Here is a 6,375-nt window from a genome sequence, read left to right on the forward strand (position 1 = left end):
ATCAGAAAATCCTGAAGGAGAATGTCCAGCCGTCAGTTTGTGGTTTGTGATCCCAAACACACCAGCAAGTCCACCTCTGAATGGCTCAAGAAAAACAAAATTAAGGTTTTGGAGTGGCCAAGTCAAAGTCTGGACTTAAATGCGATTGAGATGCTTTGGCATGACCTTAAACAGTCCATTCATGCTCAAACCCTCCAATGTGGCTGAATTAAAACAATTCTGCAAAGAAGAGTGGGCCAAAATTCCTCCACAGCGATGTGAAAGACTCATTGCCAGTTATCGCAAGCGCTTGATTGCAGTTGTTGCTGCAAAGGGTGGCACAAGCAATTATATTTAGGGGGCAATTACTTTTTCACTTAGTGCCAGGCAGGTTTGGACAGTTTTTTCCCTTAATAAATGAAATCATTATTTCAAAACTGCATTTTGTATTTAATCGGGTTATCTTTGTGTAATATTAAAATTTGTTTGATTCTGAATCATGCAAGGGTGACAAATATGCAAAAAATTACAAAAACAGGAAGGGGACAAAAACTTTTTCACAGCACTATATATATGTATATGTTACAAAAGATTTTTACTTCATATAAATGGTTTTCTTCTAAACTTTAATCTCACAAAAAAAAATTTAAATAAAGCTTTGCCATCACTGGAATAAATTGCATTAATATATTCGTTTTAAATTGTAATATTTCATAATATTACTATATTTACTGCATTTTGATTAAATAAATTATTAAGCATAAGAGACTTACTTCAAAAATCTTAATTATTCCAAAATTTTGGCTCCCAGTGTATAGTTGTTTGAGATCATTGAGAGCAATTATTGTACAACTGATTTCAAACTGAAGGAATTTAATAATATCTCCTTTTACCCTTTTGAAAAACAACAATTAATGCAATTTAATATGCATCAGTTTCAAACATCCCTCCTACAGTCTTCGTATATAGGAGAGACAATGACACCTCATTTGTGTTGGAGAAGCAATGTTGCAGTGATCTGTCAGTTTATATGTATATAAAAGAGCTTTGTTTTTCATGTTACTCTGATAATTGCAGAGTAACATGAAAAATGCTGTAAAATGCTGTCTAAACTGACAGATGATCTGACAGATAAATTGGCAATATAGCCCACGTGACTACTAAACCCAGCCTCCCTTATTTGTTTACAAGGACCTATAAAAAGAGGATTTCACCCCAGTCAGACTCTGGTGAAGACAGATAAAGGAAAGGCCCATAGGTAGCAAAATAGTCTTCACTCAATGCATTCATACAATCATAGCCCAATGTGGTTCATACAAAATAACTAATCAAGCAATAAATATAAGCATCACATGCACGATGTAAAAGCAGGGCTGAACTCACCCTGAATATGCCCTCGATCATCTCCAAACTAGATGAGATGTAGGGCAAAGGCATGACAAAATGACTCTCAAAGGTAAATCTGACCAAAAAACTTAAGAGTTGGAACATGCCCTAACATGACCAACATGGCCAAGACCACTAGGAAAGCATCACACCACCAGAGGGAGACAGAAAAGTGATGTGGAGATGTGTGTGGGGGGCACAGGGGGTCTTGAACATAGATGGGTCAAATGTAATATTAAGCTCCTCAGCCAACTCAAAAAGTCTATATCCATATTTGCTTGGTATAGTTAAAAGTATTTACAGTTTTGTCACGGAATAGTCGTGGAATTAATTATTTGAAGTTTATTGAGCAAATTGAAAGGTTTTAAATCATTATAAATAAACTTTCAATTTTTAACTTTCAGGTTTTTTTTATTTCTTGTACACAATGTGTACTCCAAATGCAGTGTGGTTTTAGTGGGGAAAAAATTTAAAAAATCCAACAAATGTTTCTGTTAAATATTACAGTAATGTAATTACAAGTAGGTACGCACATTGTCTGTAATTGGTCAGGTATATGAGTCTGAACAGTGGTGGAAACGACCAAGATGCACAATTCACGAGTGTGTGTGTGTGTGTGTGTGTGCGCGCGTTTTTGTGACAAATGAGGACATAAATTTGTATAATGACAATGGATTCTTCTGTAATCTAACATCTTCATTTCTCTTGTTATATTCATTTCTTTTTCATATGTGCTCCATTTGTCTTCTCCATACATTTTATCCACGTATTTCTCCTTTCTCCTCCCCTCTCTCCACTCCTTTTTCTTGCAATCCCGTTACACGTTTCTACTCTTTGACTGTGACTTAGTGTTAGTGTTCATTAGTGTTCATTTTTACATACATTACAAACTAATGAGCAAACAATGAATAATAGAATCTTGATAAATTTTAAAAGAATAAGTGCCGTGAAATAATGTTCTTAGCTCACTGTTAATGCAGTAACTAAGGTTAACAAATAAAACATTACAAGTGTTTTTTTTAGCCTTTCTCCCTCACTGCTTCACGTTTCTGTCTGAATCTGATTCTCTGTGGCTTTGATGGTGGTAGTATAAGACTTTGTCTTGCAAGAAATCAATTTGAAATATGTGTATCACGTCATGGTAAACAGAAGCCAAATTCTCCACTGCACACAATCACTTCTAGTTTAGGCCTGTCTTGTTCCATTGCATTTCTTAAACATGTAAGCAGTCGACAGCACTAAAAGAAGGTTCAGAGCTGCAACTACTATTGGTACTCTCAGTGCTACATAAGTATAAGTATAAGTATAAGACTTTGTCTTGCAAGAAATCAATTTGAAATCTGTGTATCACGTCATGGTAAACAGAAGCCAAATTCTCCACTGCACACAATCACTTCTAGTTTAGGCCTGTCTTGTTCCATTGCATTTCTTAAACATGTAAGCAGTCGACAGCACTAAAAGAAGGTTCAGAGCTGCAACTACTATTGGTACTCTCAGTGCTACTTGAAATGCTACATTCAGTATAGGGAACATGTCAGTATTTAGCAGCTTGACTATGTCATGAATTACTTCCTTCTCCTTCCTTCTTTTCAAGAGATCTTTGTCACCATGAGCTTCTCTGCCTGCAACTCCATTTAATACCGTGACAGAAATTATAGAAGAATCCTGAGATATTAATCATCAGGAAAGGTGTCTGTTGCTAGATGGCAGGCTTGAGTGCCCTTAATAATATCTGCTCTTACTCCTTAGAAATGATTGTCCATCTCTTGCATCATTCAGTCAAACAAGAGCAGTAAGCCTATAGGCTATACATCTGAGGTCATCTGAGGAACTAATTTCTGAGGCTGTCCTACAATGTAGAACAGAAACACAAGAAATACAAGAGGCTAGATAATTGTGTGGAGGAGACTGCATTTAGGACCTACATTCCTCTCCACCACATAATCACCCAGCTTATTATGTTTCCATCTTAAACCTACAGAAGGTTCTGGAATGTTATTTGCCTCACACAAGGCTCTGCAGCTCTCTGTTGTTGAGCTGTAGCCTGTTGTTTTGTGCTGAACTGCTTGTCCCAGGTCTGCGGTATCCCTCTGCAGGTAATTATGGAGGCCTTCAGTGATGGAAAGAAGTTTACAAAACATCAGCAGCATGTAGACAGTGTTAAACTTGAGTCTGGACCAGAGGCCTACATCCACTGGTGTTGACATTTTGTCAAGACACTGCAGAATAGCATAGAAGCTGTCAGTTACAGCAATGACTTCACCTGACATACTCAACATGTTGTTGACAGCTGCACCAGCTAAGCTGATAGTAGTCCAAGATTATTTCGAACATAACCTTTGGTGATTAACTAGATATGAAAAATGAATAAATACTCACTAGTAAATATATATATATATATTTTTTTTAAATTATTGACTTCAGTTATTGCCTAATTTTCCTTAAATTTGCCCGTAGGTTTGACATGTGCCTGTTCCATGCCTCATCTGCCATCACAGCATGCATACTTAAAATTATTCCTTTTATGTTTTTGAGACCTCTTCTGAAATGCATGCAATAATATTATTTTGCTCTGAGTGAGACGGGTAGCATAGGATGGTGCAGCGTACAGCTAACTCTGTGATAAGCTCTTTCAGCATGTCATGAACGCCTTATAAATGCTACTTTGTTCATGCTCTCTGAATAATTCTCAAGCCCTCTTCCAGTAGGAGCAACCTGCACTGTATTATCATGTATGTCTCTCATCTTACCAAATCTGTTCGAAGACTGAAGACCAATATTGATCTGAACAAGCATCTATAAACCTAAATAAATATTTAAAATTTTGTTTGTTTTTTTTAGTTTGATGAACAAATAATATCCTCATAATGCATCCTAGAACGGAAAGGCTGTATTTTAAACTTATAATTTCATTTAAAATCTAATATGTGAAGGACAGAGCCAAAATAACAAAAAAAAACTGCAAACTTTGCACTTTGAACTGTCTTGCTGTTGGCTACTCACTGCATTTTGAATAATAATCACAAAATGTTATGTTGCAAATGCAATGCTAATAATTTGGTCAGAGAGTAACATGCCAAGATAAAGATATCAGCACTGAAGCAAGCAGAAGCACATTATACGCAAGTAATCTACAGTTTAAGGGTTAAAATAGCCTATAACTTTTGAAAGGATGTTTATTAATGTGAGATTTGCATTATTTGAGGGGTTTGTAGTGTTCAGCAAGTTTCAAGAATAACTTTTTTTTTTTTCCCCTTTTTCTTTGCTATAATTTAGTAGCTCTAATGTGACACTGGTAGGTAGTGGTACTGGACTTTATGAGGATGTTCTTTATAAGTACATTTAAAAAAAATACAATAAAATCTTACAAAAATCACGACAATATTTTCAGAGCTGACTGGGTCAGATCAATCTGCAAATAGGAAGTCTTGACCAAATGGAAAAGTACCAAAACTCTTGTCATGATGATTTGGTGGCGAATTTGTATGAACTCCTCTTACAATACCCTGAGGGTTAGTTTGGACCCAATGGTGATGTTTTACATAAAAATTGAGTTAGCCTGGGGGGAAATTTTATTCAAATTATAATTTGTAATTTTTTTCAAATAATCATTTTGTAAGTCACAATTTAGAGAATGTCAAAAGTAATAGAAGGAGTGAAAATGGCAATTATCCATTGAGGTAACAAAAATCATTTTTGCTTTTATTATTAGCTTTTTTTTTTTTTGCATTTTCATTTGCATTGGTAAAAACCTAAAGTGTTGTCCTGAGATTTTTGGTTCCACTCAGCTGGACATCATGAATATTCTTGAGTCGCTCACCTTGTGGGAGTAAACTTGAGATGACACAAATAAATGGAACTGAAAATATTACGGCATGTTCTCCAAATCCCAACTTAAAAAGTATCAATTGTATGGACTGTCTGTTTCTTAATTTCATTGACTATACAGTATTGCACAGTGTTGACAACATATAATAATAACATCCGATTTTAAGTTATCCAATTATTTTGTCACTTACAGGCAAGATGACACCATTTTCTAAAAACACGCTTTCTGGCTCTGGATAACAGTTGTAATCTGTTTTGGTTCTCTTTGTGATGGTGGCAAAATCTTGGTGGTACCTTTGGAGGGAAGTCACTGGGTGAACATGGAAGTCCTTATCAAGGCTTTACATGGTCAAGGGCACAGCGTTGATGTAATACGCACATACAACAGCTGGTTCGTAAAGGAGAACTCAACTTATTACAGCTCTATAACCATACCTAACACCAAAGGAATGGATGAAGAATTTGTAGAAGACATGCTCAACAAAATAATAGACTATGAAAGAGGAAAGAACAATTGGCTAAGCGCTGTATGGCTGCATTTGGATGTGATTCATGTCATTTATAAAACCCATGAAATGATATGTCAGCTTATAATAAACATATTTGAAAGTGAGGAAATTCTGACAACACTGAAAGAAAAACAGTACGATCTGGTGCTCTCTGATCCGGTGTGGGGTGCAGGAATTCTCCTGGCTCATAAACTCAAGTTACCCATGGTATATAATCTGAGATGGAGTGCTACTGGAGAAGGACACTTTGACATCGCTCCTTCACCACTGTCCTACATCCCTATCACAGGATCTAGAAACACAGACAAAATGAATTTTTTTCAAAGAGTAAAAACGTCTCGGTTACATTTGGTAACCCTCGTTCCCTGAAGGAGGGAACGGAGACGTCACGTCGGATGACCGACGAATTGGGATCTCGCTTAGAGAGACCAATCTACTTCGAGTGTAAACTAAACGAGCCAATGCACATTGGCATGCGATTATTACATCCAGCTGCCGCTGATCACAGCGTGAGTATAAGTAGGCAGCAGATGCAGCACATATTCAGGTTTTCGCTGAGGAGCCAAGCCGGTGACCCGGCCGCTCAGCGGTGGTACAGGAGCTGTGGCGACCGGACGTGACGTCTCCGTTCCCTCCTTCAGGGAACGAGGGTTACATACGTAACCGAGACGTT

General features: G+C 36.9%; 1 pseudogene; it reads left to right on the forward strand.

The window, feature by feature from the left end:
* The first annotated feature begins 5,391 nt into the window (after nucleotides 1-5,391).
* Nucleotides 5,392-6,375, forward strand: part of LOC107715135 (UDP-glucuronosyltransferase 2B31-like) — a 4,496-nt pseudogene continuing 3,512 nt past the window's right edge.

This window comes from Sinocyclocheilus rhinocerous, unplaced genomic scaffold, assembly GCF_001515625.1.
Source record: "Sinocyclocheilus rhinocerous isolate Xijiao unplaced genomic scaffold, SAMN03320098_v1.1 scaffold4284, whole genome shotgun sequence".
Taxonomy (NCBI): domain Eukaryota; kingdom Metazoa; phylum Chordata; class Actinopteri; order Cypriniformes; family Cyprinidae; genus Sinocyclocheilus; species Sinocyclocheilus rhinocerous.